The sequence below is a fragment of the Centrocercus urophasianus genome, unplaced genomic scaffold, assembly GCF_019232065.1.
Source record: "Centrocercus urophasianus isolate 14NV4802_14NV808 unplaced genomic scaffold, USGS_Curo_1.0 seq_11, whole genome shotgun sequence".
Taxonomy (NCBI): Eukaryota; Metazoa; Chordata; class Aves; order Galliformes; family Phasianidae; genus Centrocercus; species Centrocercus urophasianus.
This window is the reverse complement of record NW_024884253.1, coordinates 80,119,927-80,139,447: the sequence shown is the minus strand read 5'-3', so window position 1 is coordinate 80,139,447 and position 19,521 is coordinate 80,119,927. Positions and strand designations below refer to the sequence as shown.

Below are 19,521 nucleotides of genomic sequence, written 5' to 3'. Positions count from 1 at the left end.
ATTAACCAAGATTGCAGAACGCTCCCATTCTCTCACTAACCCAAAAGCCAGTTATTCTCAATTTTCTGTACCTACCACTAATCTCATTATAAATTCGTAATTACTTCAGTTTTATTAGACCAGCTTAAACTAGCAAATCTGCCAGCTATTACCACAGAATCACAACGGAGTCCTGAGCCTCCCCAATTTCTGACCTTAAAATTCACAGCCACACAAATATGCTATGTAAAGGAAATTGCAGACTGCCTGTATCGATCTTTTCTGTCCTTGAATCCATACAGTTCAAGAAAGAAAGGCAGATAAATTTGCACAACTACAATTCAAGCACTGCACAGATAATTATGTATGTATGTGCATATGTATGTATAAGAAGTACTGTTCTCTGCCCTTAAACTGCTCTGTTTCCAAAGGCCATGAAGATAGCAAAACCAAACCAAACCAAAACCCCAAAAGCTACCAGAATAAAATCTTACTTACAAAAACACTTCCAGGAGATGACATACAAATATTTTCTATTCCTCTCAACCACCACTGAAAAGAGAAAGTTTTCTGTCTCATAAATATTGTAAAACTGCTCTGCTTGCCCTATATGCCAAAATGGAACACAGCATTAGGACACAATTTGAGTGAAAAAAATATATATATATGTTGTGGGTACAGTGCTGATGATACCAGGTTTGATACTGTTTGACTAAGCCAAGAAACATATATTGTGATCATCAACATCACCGTGGAGCTCTTCTGTGTATTTGCCATGGTTGATGAGCATGATCAATAAAGATTTAGAAGTATCCCAAGAGCTTAGAAGCTTACAGAGGTCTTTTAAGTTCACACGAGCATAGGTTTCTCAGGTGAAATAAAGGCACAAGGCTATCACTCAGGCTGTTAAATGGTGCCTGTCAAAAAAAGAGGCAGGCCTGATTACTTCAACTATAGCAGCTAAATCCATCTGGTGCTCAGTGACCATCTCAGCAAGCACTTATAAACTTCAGAGGACTGAGTTACTATGACATGTCTTCAAGATCTATGCAAAAAAATCATTACTAACAAGCTTTTATTTCTTAAGCCTTCCACCTTAAAGCTTAACTGGGTGACAACAATGGTCTGTTACTGAATTGAGAGCAAAATGGGAGTAGGCTGGTACTTCCGAAGCCAATGTTAAACACTCTGCACCCAAAGTCATTCTATCTCTAATGCTGTGAGATTTGATTTCGCTGTTCAAAGAAGTGTCTTCTAACAGCTATGCACTGGAGAGGCACAACAAAAACCAAGCTGCATGTTGCAGCAGCTCCGGTTTCAAAAACTCCATGATTTCAAACCTCAGAGTGTCTACTTTAGGTCATCACCTCAGCCACAGTCTTGCAATTCAAAGCAGCCAGTAACTGGCAATCACTGACACTGATGATACTCTAAGGCAGGGAGCTGTGGGGACCTTGTAGGAATCAGACCACAACCGTTCAATTATCAAGCATAGCAGCAGAACTGATCACAGTGAAACACATGAAGATCAAAGCACTGAGACATAATTCTCTTAAGAACATCTGTGCAACACACAGAATTGCAGAGGGACCTCTGGAGATCATCAGATCCAATCTCTTCCTCAGGCAGAGCCACCTAGAGCCACGTGCCCAGGTCTGGGACTAACTGAGTTGTATCTCTACAGATAGTGACACAGAACAATAATTTGCTATTGAACTGACTAGGATAAATTAATTTTTTTTTTTTTTTTTTTTTTTTAAAGAAACAGTCAATAAGTCAAAATACTCAAAACCTAGAAAAAAGACAAGATTCTGCACGCCCATTAAAAATCCTAAGCCTCACAGAGCAATCCCTGCCTCCCAGCTAAAAAAATGAGCAGGGAAAACATATCCATGCAAGCCACTGGATCGTAACAAACACAACAGAAAAGCCATCTGAAAATAATGAATGGCGGTGCAGAAAACAAGAATGTATCACACTGCTAGAGAAAGCCTCAAAACTTTTCCAAGGACCTTCACCTGGTTTGGATTCCAGATGGACAACACAAAGTGTTCACACCTCTCCATGCATTTTGTCTGACATCTTAAGATTTCCATCTTTCAGAATGGATCTGTTAAGCGATAAAAAGTCTATAATAACTTTATTTGAGGACTACAAGAAACCTTCCAATAAGAAGGCAAAAGAAAAATTTTCATCCTTATGAAAGGCCTCAACAGCAGCCAAAAACAAAGTATTATTCTATATGATTCCCAACTGATCTTCTCAATCAGCAGAAAAGAATTATTTTTAATCTGTCCTTCCTTGCAGAAAATGCACAAGGTAATGTTTCAAAAGGATAAACATCTGCTCTGGGTGGGGTACATAAAAAAAGAAATCTCGAGCCACTCTGCAAAAAAAAACCCTAAGTGCATGGATTTAGAAGAGACCATGATAAATGTATGTTGATTATTTGCTTAATACATTTGGAATATATTTTCTCATTTATTTAATAGGTTTATTCTTTCCACAAAGAAAGATCTTCCACTGGGACTCATAAAGGCAGTAATATTCTGGTAAGTTACTATTACACTAAGAATAGTAGAGATTGTCTCGCATTTTCTTGTTCACAGCTTTATAATTAACAAAGCAGAAATGTAGGCTGTTATGTTTGAAGGAAGTTTCCCCAGAGAGATCAAATAATCCAAAGCAGCAACAGCTTTCTACAGTTCTGAATATAATTAGAAGAGTCGATTTCTTTTTATGGTGTAAACAGTCAGAGTTAAGTAGATGTGCCTTGGTGGTTGTCGCTTCATTCTTAAGGGCACCTGCAAGAAAGTCAAGATGCTCTGTGCCACATCTGTAAAGTATTATTGTTAATTCATACTAACAAATGCATTTTCATAGGTAGGAGCACTCTGTCACCAACACTGCAGTGCTGAATCTGGAGTCAGTACTGCAAACAGAAGGGCAGATCATCAGCACAAGGACTGAACAAACCTCTCCACAGAAACACAGTTCTCCTAAACTCTGGCTCTGTTGTTAAAAAGAACATATCTCTGCTATGCTTAGTGGAGCCGAATATTACAAGTGTGATCATATCTACAGAACAAGGAGCGTTTGTATATTTACATATAGAAATGTATATATCCCACAAAGACACACCATGGTTCTGAGCTAGTATTTCCAGGGTTACTAACAAAAAGCTCTTTTTAAGCTCAAAGTAAGAGCTAAGTGTGCGGACAGAACACAGGGCTTTCACTCGAGGGTAAAGCTTAGCAGAGATATCACAGAAGACAACAGTGCAGGACAGCACAACACTGGAAGAGCAGCCTGCAGTATAGTGCCAAGGCAGGAACAACAAGCAGCTTCCCTCTCCTCCTGGTGGCCTAACAGAATGTCACACTGGATGGTGCCACAGGCCTTTGGGGTGTAAAATGTGACTGCAAACAAAGCAAGAGTAGTGCCAGCATTTCTCTATGAGTGCTCAGGAAGGCATGCTCCTACAACACACAGCACCAACATCAAAAGCGCCCAATATCTGCTGTGGCTGTGGATCCCACAGAAGTTCTCAGTCTGCAGCTCCTTAACAAGGTCATATGTTCTACCTTAGCCACATACAGCTAAAAAGCTCTCTTTTCCCACCACTGCATCTACCTCTCACAAAGAAAAATATTCCTACAGACATCATTTCCATGCTCTGGACACCTTTCCGCCCCATCACCACCTGGCTGCCTGCTGACTCCAGCCCTTTCTCCCTCAGGATCCACCTCAGATGAAAACAACCTCTGGAGAGATTGGAGAGAGGAGCTGACTGGCAGCAGCATGAGTTAGAATCATGAGAGCAATACATCAACACTTCTCATTTTGAGTGATCCTTTTGCTCTTTGTATATCAGATACAACAATGAAATTAGGGATGAATCGTCAACTTCATTCTGTTTGATGACGCAGCATGGCGGCTATCGAGGCTGCTATGATTTTCAAATCTGCACAGATCTTTCTTCACCACTCCATTATATATTATCCCCACAAGTGTGCATATAGCTCAGCACTATGTTTTTCAAAATGTATTACAAGAGATTACAAAAAATATAAACACCTCTTGTTCAAATTGCTTTATAAGGGCTGCACGCCCTTATAAAAAGTCCCTCGCCATTTTTCCTGTAGGCCCCTTCAGGTACTGGGATGCCGCTATTAGGTGCCCCTAGAGCCTTCTCTTCTGCAGGTTGCAGAGCCCCAGCTCTCTCAGCCTGTCCTTGCAGGGGAGGTGTTGCAGCCCTCTGCTGATCTCCGTGGCCCTCTGGACCCGCTCGGGTTGATTTTGATAGGATTTTAAAGCTGTTGTGAGAGAAACGTGACGTAGTGAGAGTAACGTGAGAGATGGAGGTGTGGCCATATCTGAGATATGTTTGATTGCTTTTGTTTTCGTTTAGTGCGTATGAAGCGTATAAAGCTGCATTGGAGCCTGAAGTTAGGAAAGGTGGCCCATGAGTGTCTGCAGAGAGTCGCCGTGATGGAGAGAGATGCGTCATGAAGTTGGGTGGCATAGCTAAGTAGCAACGTTGGTGGTATGATGAAGCGTGACGCAGTGTGTGAGGCTGTGGTGTCCTTCGAGGAGCGTTGTGCAGGGCAGAGCCCGAAGGTGCACAGTTGCAGAAGTGTGCAGGCAGCATTGTGAGAGGTGTAAGGAGAGTTTTGGGCAGTGTAGCGTGGAGTGAGGAGTTGGAGTGAGCGAGTCCATGGGGATGTTTGCAGAAGTTGGCTCGTTGGTCTAGGGGTATGATTCTCGCTTAGGGTGCGAGAGGTCCCGGGTTCAAATCCCGGACGAGCCCTCGTTTTGGTCAGAAAGGCAGGGGATGAGGTGGCACAAGGGCAAGTGTAGGGCTGTGCAGGTGTGGGAGGGAGAAGAGCGCGTGGGTACAGGTGAGAGGCGGACCTGCTGGGAAGAGCTCCGCACAGAAGGACCTGGGTGCCCTGGCTGAACGACAGGCTGGCCATGAGCCATCAGGGTGCTCCTGGGCCAAGCAGACAGAGAATCTCCTGCGGTGCATTAAAAAGAGAGGGCGGTCACCTCTGCCCTTGTCAGGCCACATCTGGGGTTCTGGATTTCCCAGTTCACGGAAACGGGATCCGGGACTCTTCAGTCTGGAGCAGGCTAAGTGGGGATGTCATGGCAGTTTACAAGTATCTAAAAATGCAGGCATTCAGCTGATGGATGCAGTCTCTTTTCGGTGCTCAGTGCCATGCAGCGATAGAACAAGGGTCAGTGGACACAAACTGGAAGGCAGGACGCACTGTTCATTCTGGACAGGAGGAAGAATTTATTTCCTGTGAGAGTGACAGAGCCCTGGAAGAGGATGCCCAGAGAGGTTCTGCAGTGTCCTTCTATGCAGATGTCAAGACCCACCTGTGTGCCCTACTCTAGTGAATCTTCTTTAGCAGTGGGTTGGACTCGATGATCTCCTCAGGTCCCTTCCAACCCCTACAATTCTGCAATTCTATAAAACAAGGTAATCAGAGTCTGCCTTGATCCCACTCTTTCGACCAGATGTCATGGGAAAGGAGAACAAAGGGCTACAGTCTCATAAGCATCAGCTCACACACACACTTCTTCTGTCACACGATAGCCTTGCTGTCTCTGAGAGTCTCTGGCCACAGAGGAAGGTGCAGGTATCTGGCCAGAAATAACTGTGTTTGCAAACAGTCTCTTGTGGATCCCAAGGATCACACATTCTAAGGTCTCTTTTTCTCCAGCCAACAAGAAATACACTGAAGTTTCAGACAGTGTCTTGTTCTGATAAAGAATATACTTCTGGAGAGAAAAAGCAACTAAGGTAAGTAATCATCCCATTTGCCTTTTAATATTTAATATGGAATATCCGTGAGCAAAACTTTTGATTTGGGACAATGTTCTTGCATCATCAGTGAATATGTCACTGCATGCAATTAAGCTTCTGAAAGAGCATGAATAAGTAACACAAGAGGAGAATGGAATATTCAGCAAAGACCTAAGGAGACCAGAGACCATCACATTAAATTCTGATTCATCTGCAAAGGAACCATGTTACACTGAAAAGCATAATTATGCATTTTGTCTTAATTAAATATGCTCTTAATAGTGTAACAGAAAGCTTCTACGTTCTGTTCTTGGCAGTGGATGAGCGCAGAGCTTAGAACTAGCATGCCCTACCTGCCAAGTATAAAGTCCAGTACATTTGGTTTTTTTATTAACTCATTAATTACAGTCATGCTGCTTTTGAAGCATTTACCATGTAATAAACATGACAACAAATGCAATGGGTGTAAAGTATACAGAACCAGTGGTCACTCATACAAGCAAGTCACCCAACAATTTGAGCATCTTAAGCAGATGATATCAACATGCTTGCATGCTTAATGAAAACATACACCACAAGCTTTCAATATAAATAATTGCTAAGAAGGTGAATGAAATCCTTCTGAAAGCCTCAGGGTATCTTACATTTCCTCCTGGGACTACAATGCACCCCATTTATTACAAGCTTTTTAACAAATATTTGCTTGAAAAAGTGACAAATGCTATTTCAGATGGATTCAAAAATGATTTTACTATTCCAGCATCATATAAAACTGTCATACTAATTCTGTACATTGGCTGTGTCAAAATTTTGCACCACCTCTTTGTTCTGACTGGTTAGTGCTAGTGGATTCTACAGAAAAAGGTTATTCAGGTCAGATTTCAAAGATGACCAGCTCTTCCGATAATCTGAAACTTCAAGCAGTGCAGAACAGAGACTGTGAAAGAGAGTAACCTGAAAAATAAAATCTTTTGTTGAGAATTCAAAGCCTTCTTTTAGTAGGAAAAAATACAAGAGGATGCATTCTTTAAATATACATCATTTAGCCTCATGGCCTTAATCCACGAAACTGTGTTTCATCACAAAGAGCAGAGCCAATAGCTGGCTGTTAGAAGATGGTTTTCCTCATGCCATTTTATTTTTGAACTTAAAAGGATACTAAAATGCCAAGTACCACTTCATGTAGTGTTTCATTACTGGAAAGTAAATACTAAACCTAGTCTGAACAAGAATTATGTAACAGGGAATAAAAGTAAGGGGAAATAATACTAAAAAACAACAACAACAACAAAACACCAAACAACGACAACAACAACAAACCATATCTGTAAACTTTGGGCAATGACTGAGAATTAGTACAGCAGATCCATCAATGACATGTGAAGCGAACTGCCCAAAGAAAAGCATTCAAAGCAGAATCAAGAGGAAAACTGTTTTGTAATTAAGCATAAGCAGAAGCATACGCAGCCCTCCGGATGCATCTTGTCAGAGCTGAGCAGGGGAGAAGGATCACCTCCCTCAGCCTGCTGACCACACTACTAATACAAGGTGCTGTGAGATTACTGCTGGCTCACAGTTTGCATGTTATGCATCACTCTATGGAAAACAAACAGGTGTTCCAAGATACTTTTTCCTATCCCTCTTGGAACTATTTCATTATTTCTCACAAAGACTTTAAGTGCAGTTCAGACAAAGCAAACTGTTGTGTTTCCCTAAGAAAAAACATTTCTTCACATGGAGCTGGATGGCCATATTTATTCCTTCCTAAATAAATATAACCTGTAATATTCCTGTTTTTTGGCGTGCAATATTTAATTTCATCAGCTGGGATTTGGCAGAGCGCTCACTATGCAAGAAGACTGAGCCAGCAATGATACAGAATCAAAATATGGCCCCAGACATATTTGTGATGGTTCTTCAGTCCAATTTTTCACATATTTTTGAAACTCAAAACCTGGAATGTAACTTCTTTCTTCATAATATGCATATACAGTCAACACAGAAAATGCAAGATGGCATACAAAGAAGAAAGATAAAATTTGACACCACCTGTGACAAGCATGAAATATTCAAAAACAGAAGCTGTCTTCTTCCAGTGTGAATCTTGAGAAAGAGGTCCCCGATTACCACATGCTAGTGGAGCTTTCTTTTCCCACAAAAGAGGCATCACATACATACTTACATCCCAAAATGCCTTCAGCAATTTGGCTTAAAGTATGCTTACCAGTTCTCAAAACCACCGCAACTTGGACTGGATCAAAGTGGCATCCCCTAAGCATGCGAGCACACTGTGACAAATTGTTTCTTCAACTCAGATCAAAATCCTATAGAATAAGTAAGGAGAAAACTCTATGGTCTCTAAGTAAACATAAAAACAATGGAATAGAAAGAGGAAATTCAAACAGGTGAAATATGAACACAAGTTCAATTCTACCTAGAAACCCAACTTCATTCTTTGGTGTCAGAGCAACATTTATGTTGTACTCGTTAAAGTCAAGGGTTTATTCTGGCAAGAATTCTTACTGGCAGAACGTTGCTTCACAAAACCATGCCTTGTTCTGTTATTGTGAAGAATCTGTGCCTTTATCACAGGAATTATGGAAAACAAACAGAAGATCAAAGGAGATCTTTGACATCTTTATGATTGTCTTTGGAGTTTTAGAGCAAGTCTCCATTAATTCTCTACTAACTTTGGGAAACTCTTAATGTAATGATTTTGCTGATAGCAGCACATGTGAGACTATACTAAGCTTGAAGACACATCTCTTTGATGAATGAAAGGAGACCCAGAAGTGCTAATTCTTCCAGCATTCTCCTCATTTTCCATTCTTCAACAAGTTAACCAGCGTGGCTGGAAAAACAGTGTTGTATCATTCCATGATTTACCTTCAGAAAAATGTTGTGGAACAACAGTTCATTTTCAGTCTTTTGGTGGTTTTCTTGACAGAAGGCATACATATAAACATGCATATTCTATTTGTTCTATTAATACAAGCTTTTTAAAAATTAAGTATGATCATTAGAACTCAAAGTTTTCCCTTTCCACATTTAATGAACTTAGTTACAAAACATAATAGCGTATGTGGGTATTAGAGTACTCCTCTGCCAGTCGAAAGATAACTTCTTTTGCTTGAGGCAACCCTTTGCAAGTACACCATCTGGAAAAGTGAAAATTGCACATACAACTTTATATTGTTATTACACTCTGGAGTTCCGGAATGCAGAAAGACCAGGACTGCTCAGAAGAATTACAAAAATCAGTGAAGAGCGCAGTGTCAGTCACTTATTACCTGGACATAATCTAATCTAGCACAGCAAGACTCAAACAGTAGCTCCTCTGCATCCTGTCTTTGAGAAATAAAGAAGACACTTTCAATCTCCTCTGCTCAGCAGCTAAATAAACCTATGTCACTAGAGAGGTAAGATGATCCCTTTTTATACTTTGTTGTTTTGGCTCTCTTCAATAAAGGAAAAAAGAAAACCCCAAAACAGGCAGATTCGACCCAGGAAATCTCAGTTCCTTTGTTTCTGTGGAGAGGGAGAAAGAACGGGAAGAATAAAAAAGTGAAATAATCTGAGAAGACACCAGTCATTCCAAATGAGAAAGCACCCAGTGAGCAAGAAATTAATCACAACTTAATTGCTCCAACTGTCCACCTAGAGCTGGTGCCTTCTCCTTTTAATCACAAAGCCATAAAGGGCCTGCTTGGTCCTCTTGGCAACACAGTCCTCGTCCTCTTTGTTACAGTCACAGCCCCGAATGATAATTTCAAGTGCAGGACTCATCATAGAACACAGCTTGCAGAACACACATGCAGCTGCAAGTATATGGGCAGGGCTTTGTTCTTTTGCCTTTTACTTTCACAGGGAACTTTGCTCAAAAGCAAAGGATCTGAGAAGTGTTTCCCAAATCCAGAAACACTTCAGCAGCACAAGGACTAAGCTGTTTCAAATCTTTTATCAAGAAGAAAAAGAAAATGGCTATCTGCGTTGCTGGCTCACCTTTCCATATTTCGCAGACTTCTTTGTTTTTCGCCCAAATTCTGACACGAGTGTAAAGATTTCACAAGTTTTAAAAGTCATGTTTTACTCTTGTGGCTGTGTAAAAATATAGCTTAGAAGTAGAACCAAAGAAAGCCAAACCCACAATCTGTATTTTTAAAATGCTGGGCATTGGCTATGATGTTTTTGACCAGAACTAACATTCCTTCCAGCGTGAGCTGGGCTGCAGCCAGGCACTAAGCTTCACTTGGCAAGTTTCCTGCAAATGCTAAAAATTCAAAAGAAAACTAAGAATTATTTGCCTTCTCTATCATCAGTATCATGTTGCAGGAGTGAGCAAATTCAGGAATACTTGACATAGGTTGAAAAAAGGTAGAAGTGACATTTATCATCAAATTCACAGTTTTTTAGGTTTTCAAATACAGAGCCAGCAGTGCCACAGAGCATTCCGTGCAGAGCTGAGTTTTTGAAGACATTATAGATGGCTAAACTGCATGCTTGGCTAATGGAAAGGGGAACAAAGAGCAAAGCTAAGTCAGATCATGTCACAGACATCACTTCAATGCAGTGGCTGAAATAGCAGCTAATCGCAAAGGCCAGTCACTGAGATATTTTCCCAAGACATAGGACCTTAAGCACACATAGGTAACAATGCAACTCAGTTACTTGTGGTAAAATGGCTCTCATATGAGCCCAGACATTAGCCTCCCATCTGTTCCACCAGACCATACAAAGTAAATTACACATATGTCTCAATAAAAGCAGTTGAAGAAAATCCAGATATCACAGGCAGTTCTTATAGTCTTTACTACTGTGACAGCCCAGTTCAAACAGATGTCCTACCTGGGACTACAGCTCTGACTTCCTGAGCCTTCCGTAAGCAAATACTAGTGCTCCAAGGAGGTTACAGCTTAAATACACAAGGGGAAAGAAGCATTCTTAATCCCAGTCTTCAGATGATTGAGTTATAAAGAAATATAACATACTCCACAGTCAGGCCCATTCTATGTGCCTGTGTGCTGCTGCACAGAATCATCATTCTCAAACTACTAAACACCTAGGAACTGAACTGCCCTCCCTTTACATAACTGAACTGACTTCCATAGCTCCAGGAGACCAAGTCCATTAGGCACAGAGTGTCACAACACTCAAACACCTCGCAAGAACTCACCCTAAATGACCTGGACATAGTCACTTACCAAGTCAACACAAGATCCTTGACCTTCTCATTCTTTACCCACAACAGTACTAAGATTTTGTGCAATTTTGCGGGTAAGGCTTTTGATTCTCACTATATATGGTAAAAATGATCCAGCAAGCTGAAAAGGGACACAGGATATTGAAGATACCCATCTTCAATAGATGAGAGCTCTTTGTGTCCTTTAAAAGATGGTGCATTACAAAAAAGGTCAGGATAGCATAAATCAAATTTCACTTCTGCAGCATTACCTTCTGCTCTGTTCTGTCTTTCTGCAGTTGTCACACCATTGATGTGCCCTGTCAAACAGCTACAACACTGCTAGAACATAGCCACAATGAGCAATCAAATTAAAAACCCCTGTATTCAGAGCATTTTAAGATCTGGAAAGATTATACAAACACAACTTTGCTTATTTCTATACCTTTGCACTGATTTTTCCCTGCATAGGAAGGTAGAAATGATTCTAAAATATCTTAAAAACACGAGAAACCAAAAAGTCAAAACAGTTTTTTCCTTTCAGCCTATTATTTTGGAGCTGCTCTCATTGATGGCTAAACTCCATAAACTTCAGTAGAATTACTGCTGATATGCATGCACATAAATTCAAGATTTTCTCTGATGCCTTTATTTACATGACTATCGGCTTAATTAAGGACAAGAATTTCTAGTTGCCATTTTGATAGTAGTTTAACTGTCCATAAAGAAAACTAATTTTATTCCAAACGTAGCAAAGTGAAATAAATCACTTGGTGGACAGATCTCTGTATACTGCAGTAACATGTTTATGAATTCGCTATTCTTGGGAAATAATCGCAAAAAAAAGAACGTGAAGTGTTACTTATTTTCTGAAAGTATATGATATGGTTCCCTTGATCAAAAACTTCAGATCAGGACATTATGCTGAGCATTAAAGAGATACTAAGGGAAATAAAAGAATTTTCAATGATACTAGTGACATTCATTGTCAATGTTAATAACCTATTTACCGTGATAGCAGCTTAATAGGCTTTTAAATGGCAGAAATGAAATTACACTTCAATATGGCATTACTATTAATATTATGAAGAAAAATCCACAGTTCCTTGTCCTCATCATGCAGCTACTTTAATTCTATATTTCAGGGGCATCATTAGGACAGATTTTCCCTCCTCTTTCCACTGCAGAGGAAAATTCCAAACAGTAAAGTCTTACAATCTGCTTGGCCAGCGTAACAGGCACAGCTCCTGATCTTTACAAATCTAAATTCCAGGCTGGCCTTTCCTGCCCATCTTTCACACTGGATGAAAGTACAAGTACCAAATAGTAATGCAGCAGCTTACCATCTGCGATGTTCAACTTGTATAAAAGAACCAGTCTGGTAGCCTCCACTGGAACTGGAAAGCTCAATCCTTTCAAGGTGAGAAGACCTTCCCACCTTTAAAATCCTGATCTATGTAGCACAGTTTGATCCTGCCTCCAGTTGTCTTGCGTAATTTGTTCTTACAGTCTTAAAAATGTTATTGAAAATGTGAGACCACGTGTAATCTTTGTGAAGCACCACCACTGTCTATTTGCTAACGTGGACAGAAGGCTCCCATTCACTGTAGGAAACCTGGCATCGTCATCAATTAAAGAATCCCTGCCACATAAGAAAACCAAGAACTCCCTGTAGAAAACGCTCTGTGAATTGCTTCCTTTTTTCATGTGATCAAAAACAACGTTTTCCTTTTCTGGCATAGTAGGTACAACTAAGTACAGATAGGAAGCAGCGAATGCCTGAAATGTTGTGTGCCAAACACTTCTTTAAACTGAATAAAACATATTTTTTCTTGTCCTTTAAGCACAACCATTCCATTTCACAAGCATTTTGGAAAGTGCTTCAGGAGAGAATAAACATGGGCACATCCAAACTTAGATTTCAGAAACCATATCTTAAAGTGAAAAATATCAGTCCAGACATCTTTAAAATGTCTGTTCATTAAAATTCTGTATACTCTGCCCAGCTGCACATGATGCACTTTTGAATTAGAGTATTTACAATCTTCTTTCCTTGAAGTTTTAGAGCATGTTAAAAAGTAAGGACACAATGAAAGAGTTACCTGCTTGGAGGAGCCTGATATGGAACATTTTCTAATTGCTCTGAACCAAGGACCATTTCTGGACATTTTTTAAATGGACCAGTGTTACTAATCAAAGGCACTTGGCTGACCAACTCTCGACCAAGACCACCTGCACATCCAGAGAGCCTGGGGATCACAGAAGACCTCATCCAGCTTCCCGCATCACTCTTAATCACCTTCACTCTGTTCTCGAGGGAAAGCTTCTACAAGAAAGGCCTTAACTTGGTTTTGGTTTCTCTGAAGAAAACACCAAAGGTTTTGATTACTGCCAATTGCTCATAGGTGACTGGTGACAGACTGGCAACCTGAAGGTGAAAGGCTCTAAAGCCACTTACTGATCCCCTGAGCCATGGACATCCCCTAGCTGCTTATTTCTTATAACCTGATATTGATCAGAAAATGGAGAAGCATCAGTACAACAAATAGTAAAAGTGTTGCTATTTCCAATTCCACTTTTAATTACAATAAACAAACAAACAAACAAACAAACAAACAAACCAGCAAGGTTTCAAGTCCTTTTGCACCATAACACACTGTTACTCCTCTAGTTCTTCAGTTCACACTGAGAAAAGAGAACAAATACAATCAATTCTGTACCTTTTGATTACACAGAAAATGAAAAAGACAAATCCCACAAATCCCTATAGCTTTGTACCCCGTGCTAGTACATTGCACTGCATCAAAAGTAGTAATGGAAACTCTCTGGGGCACTACAGCATGCAAAATCAGCCTTCACTCTTACTGTCTATTCCACTCCTTGTCCAATCAGATGTCAGGTTTTCCCAGTTTCCAGGTGAAAGTCAGTCTACAGTACATTCTGCAGTCACCTACACTAGTCTGCCAACTTAGAACTCTATAAAATTCTGCAAGCTATCATCAAGGATATAAAAAGCATAGAACAGAGTAACAGAATGGCCTGGGTTGAAAAGGATCTCAAAGATCACCTAGTTTCAACCGTCCTGTCATGGGCAGGGCTGCCAACCAGCAGACCAGGCTGCCCAGAGCCACATCCAGCCTGGCCTTGAATGCCTCCAGGGATGGGGCATCCACAACCTCCTTGGGCAACCTGTTCCAGTGTGTCATCACGCTGTGTGTGAAAAACTTCCTTCTAATATCTAACTAAACCTCCCCTGTCTTAGTTTAAAACCATTCCACCTTGTCCTATCACTGTCCACCCATGATGGACTTCAGCTGAGCTGCAATTTAAATCCTTCCTTTCAGCAATACACTAACATGTGACTCAAACAGTCCCATGAAGATGCACGCTATGTACCTGTGACAAGATTGGTACAACTGCCACAAAACCATTACTATAGATGTAGGAACAAAAAGAACAGGCTGAGGAAAAGTATGCCATCACATTTCTAGGACTACATTTTAGCAAGTCGTCACTCTGGAGACAAAGAACTTCTGAGTTGCCTCACAGTGAACCAGCAAAAACTTTAGGTCTTTTAGCCCAAGAGGACCTGAAGTGACTTCTGACAAGACTCCCAGCCCTTGCTTCTCCTTTTTGGCACAGGAAACCTTCCTCCCATACCACAGGAAAGCAATTCTATTTCATAGCAGCAATGAATGGTAAAGGAAAAAAATGCAGCAGGAAGTGAAAGAGATGGCACAGAAAGGGAATGAGGAAAGTAACACAGCACCTGAGACAAGCCTAATTAGCAACAATACGAAAGCACAGACATGAAAAGGTACCGTAAGAGAAACTGGCACAGCAGCAGGCAATGATGCAAATTAACAGAGCGAGACAATCAGTGGATGCCCAATTGGATTGTCACCCTCCTATCCAAAAGATAAGATATGTCATACTAAGCCCTAAACATTAAATGTTTAAAACATTAAAATATAAAACAGATCTAGTAGACAGACATGCCAGCTTTAGTCACTGGATAAAAAATAAAAAGATTTCACTGCTAACCAAATTACATAAGAGCAAGGTTGCAAAAAAAAAAAAAAAAAAAAAAAAAAAAGAAAGAAAAAGAAAAGTATTGACATAAATTGGTTAGCTGTGCAAGATTTATCAAGTTAGAATAAAGTATGTTTTCGGGCTACGTTAATTCGAGCTTCAATTATACTGAGAAAGGCACTGAAATAATCAAATTATGAAGCCCCAAAAGCATTTAATAATCACAAAAATGAAGCAGATGCACTAATAAAATTAACACCAATAAACTAGGTCAGGACTGAGAGAAGGAAAAGAGAGATGAAGGAGGAAAAAAGCTCCACCCCGAGATCTCAGCATGGCCCCTTGTGCCGCTGTGGTGCTGCACACCGGGCTCAGTGCTGCCCCGACTGCAGATGATGCAGCTCTTTGACCTCTTTAACACAGACACTGCTCACACCATCTCTGTAGCATCCCTGCTTGCTACAGCCAGCATCTAAACGACTACTTAGTATAGAAACCTGGCAGGAAATGCTCCCTCTACCAGAAGTTTGTTAATCTTCAGATTAGGAAAGAAGGCCTTTCAGCATTGCAGGTGTATCTGCAGTGCAGCGGAGCCTGGAGAGATGAGCAGAGGACAGTCAGGAGCTCCTAGGCTCTCAAGTCACCCTGTGATTTTTGGGCTCAAGAAGGTAATTTAGTCACTGGATCTCAGCTTGCTTCCTCCTGAGGAAGTGTAACATCTACCAGCTCACTTTCCCTAAGTGTTTAGAGACAGCAGGAGCTAGGATCCAGCTGTGCTGCCCCTTCCTAAAGCTGAGCAACTCCTCAGAAATCAAACGAACACAAAGTAGTTCTCAAATCTGCTGGATTCCGGCTCTGCGTTTCAGCACGTAAGATACAGCTCACAATCTGGACTGCGGAGTGATGCTGAGCGGTAGCCAAGCTCAGAGGAGAATCAGAACTGCTCCATCTCAGAATATGACCTTCCCGTTATAAAACAGATGCATAAACGATTACAGCGATTATGCAGAGGAGTGAGATTATGCAAGTGCTAAACACTGCTGTTGTAATACAGATACACAAACAAGTATGAAGGGGTCTAGGGATGTGACATTTTTTTCTAGCTTTTTTAGGAAGAAAAAGAAGGAATGAGAAAGAGGAGGCTGGTTCAGTGCAAAGGTAATTATTTAGGCAGGACAGAAATGCTGTCTTTCTGTCAGGCGCTCCCTTGCTCACAGAGGGAAAGCTCTAGAGCAGCAGAAAAACAGCAGAGGGAGAAACACAGAGACAAGGAACTAAACTGTTCATTAAAACTCAAGACTGGAAAGAGCTGACAAGCATTACAGTGCCGCAGAATATCATTCTTCTCAACTTCTTGGCACAAAAAGTCAGGAACAACTGCCAGTAAAACAAACAAACAAAAAAAGAACAGAACCATCAAGGACACAGGAACAAAGTCACAGGGCAATTCTGAAGAGTGGAGAATGGTAGCAGAGATGAACAAGATCTGTTCATTTAGGCATGGCAAATTCTGGAAGCTTTTTTTTTTTTTTTTTTTAAAGAAAGCTCAACTGTTACTACAAATGCTGATATTAAAACATCCACTTTTACATCCCCTTCATCAACGGTAGGTTCATACAATATTGTAAAGATTCTGAGACATTTTATGATGTAAAAGCAGAGCATGTACACGCACTGGAACAGGTTGCCCAAGGAGGTTGTGGATGCCCCATCCCTGGAGGCATTCAAGGCCAGGCTGGATGTGGCTCTGGGCAGCCTGGTCTGCTGGTTGGCAGCCCTGCACATAGCAGGGGGGTTGAACCTAGATCATCATTGTGGTCCTTTTCAACCCAGGCCATTCTATGATTCTATGTAGTGATGTGTACAGAGGACAAACAGGTAACTCCAGAAACTGGCTACAGGCAAGTCTGTCATTTCATACTAGTGTGTGTGCTAGTCTATAGAAAAAAAAGTCAGGACAATAATGCAATAACTGCAAAAAGAACATGTAAAAAATCAAGATCATTCAACTACAGCTAGTTGTGAGATCGATTATCAAAAACTTCATGCATGCAAACCTTCAGCCTCAGGAAGCAGAGCAGCTCAGCAGTGGCCCTTCATCAGAATCATAGAAGCCATTCCCACTGTCTTCTCCCCATTCTGTGGCCAAAGCCTTTACAGGGATGCATCTGGCTTGTGTAATCTTTCTATTCTGTGGCTGTGGTCAAGGTAGACATGGAGATTTTCAGGTTACGGTCCATCAGTGACCCATGACTTACTCCCCCTCCATGTTCCTCAAGCACAGACCATGAACACAGCTCCACAAGGATGGCCTATGTATACTAGCCAGGCTAGGGACCAGCTCTGCATAGGGACTCAAAGGGAAGAAAAACCCTAGCAAGAGAAGGAAACAAACTGCTGAGGTCAGGAATCATTTCAGATTGCACAGCTCTGGCTCAGAAGAGGACTTTTGATCTTAAGAAGGCTGAAACATCCTTGAAACTCCCAGGGTCAGGGGCCAACTCAATTCTGTGCCTTGGCACATGTGGAGTCCAGCAATCATACAGATCTTTTCATAATATTAGAAGATCCTTCTCCTTTCTCTCTTTTCATTACTAGGATCAGCAGGTTTTAGGAGGAAAAAAATTAGTAGAACACTACCCAAAGATTGGTCAGTATTTACTGAATCACAGTTCCTTGTCTCAAAAGGAGGTGATCCTACTCAGGTAACATAACAGAAGATCAGGAAGACATATTTTAATCCATAGCCAATATTTTCAGTGCTGCTATTTCTGAAAGCATGCACTCTTTGCACCTTATTGACTGCATGTCTAGGTCCAATATGACATTATTAGAAATCCACTTTTTCATATTATTACTATATTATTATTTTACTAAAGTCAATGAGTGATTTTAAATCATACTCCAAATGCCACATATTTAATACCACACTGTATGGAAAGTCCAACAATGACATACACACAACTTCAGTGAGTTACGAAAAAAAAAAAAAGCTTTCCTTTCCTTTCCTATGAGAATTGCAAGAATCCCTAAACACTTTCTACCTTGAATCCTCCCCACTGTAGCATGATGTGACCCATCTACCACTGCGACAAAAACCCCTCATCTGTAGACAGTTTCTCTATTAAGTGAAAAGCGTGTAACTAACTGGTGACAGAACAGAGGGAATGGCTTCAAGCTGTGCCAGGGGAGATTCAGGCTGGATGTTAGGAAATACTGCTTTTCTGAAAGAGTGGTCAGGCAGTGGAATGGGCTGCCAAGGAGGTGGTGGAGTCACCAACCCTGGAGGTGTTCAAGGAACGTTTGGATTTTGTGTTGAGGGACATGGTTTAGTGAGAACTATTGGTGATAGGTGGATGGTTGGACTGGATGATCTTGAAGGTCTTTTCCAACTGTGGTGATTCAGTGATTCTCTGATTCTGTGTGGTGGCACATTTAACGCTTACAGGAATGGTTTTCAACCAGCTTTTTGAAATTTCCTTCCTATTTCTCAACTTGCCAAACCAACTAAAAGGTTTGAAAAATCACATGACTAAAGAGTCTGCTTAGCTTTTGCTGACGACCAAAAACAACGCTTGATAAGAAGTATAGGTATATTGAAAGACTACTTTGGGCAGCCTTTCTTATGGCCAGTAAGGTATATCTCAGTTTACTGGTCATTTAATTCCTGCTCTTTTCTTATAACGAAGCCTTACATGCCTTAGCTCCAAAAGCTGACAAGTACATATTCTTAAAATGCATAAGCACACTTATAAGTCACTAACAGCTGATTTTCCAGGAATTTTTAGAGGATGGCATCCTGTTAGTAGATGGCTCATATCTATTTTTATACTGGAAGGTCTTCAGAGAGTCTGATTGTCATTTGAGACTGTGTGGTAAGCGCCTAACAAGGAGTGGGTAGCACCATGAATTTCCTAAGTGTCATTATGCATCACTGTCAGTATTTATTGCCCTTATTTTTGAAAGTTGAAATAACATCTTGTGTGTAGGACAATGCATTTAGTTCAATTAAAAATCACTAAATCTTTATTAAGTTTTCAACTACCAGCAGTATCAGTGCATTTATTTTAGAACACCCACTCCTTTTACAAGGACATCTCAAGGATGAACCTAGAAAGGATACACCAACTTTCCGCCACAGGAAAGGTCCAGAATAAACTTCTCATATTCTTTCTCCAGGGTAAAAAAAAAAAAAAAAAAAAAAAAAAAAAAAAAAAAAAAAAGGAATATTCTCTCTCAGATAATTATACATTTTACAAATATTTTTGGTCCAAAGGGGAGCAAAAGGATTGGCAAAGCAGTATCCTTGACAGATTACTCAAAAAGAGTTTTAGTGGTTTAAGTGTTCAATGGTTTAAGCATATATGCCATATATATTGGTATTTTTCACCAATATTATCATCTCAATACAAGATGTTGTTTTTTCCAGCTCCTTGAGAGAAAAAAAGTCTCAAGCTTAGAAGCTTGGAACCTGAACAATTTGAAATTACACAGGTCGACAGTGAAAATAAAAGCA

At 40.6% G+C, this 19,521-nt stretch overlaps 1 protein-coding gene and 1 non-coding gene across 2 annotated transcripts in view; one reads left to right on the top strand and one right to left on the bottom strand.

Annotated features, from left to right (window-relative positions):
* FARS2 (phenylalanyl-tRNA synthetase 2, mitochondrial) overlaps nt 1-19,521 on the bottom strand; it is a 232,474-nt gene that overhangs the window by 114,185 nt on the left and 98,768 nt on the right. The gene's annotated exons all lie outside the window — the stretch shown is intronic.
* TRNAP-AGG lies at nt 4,718-4,789 on the top strand. The gene has a single exon. It is a non-coding gene; the product is annotated as a tRNA-Pro (tRNA).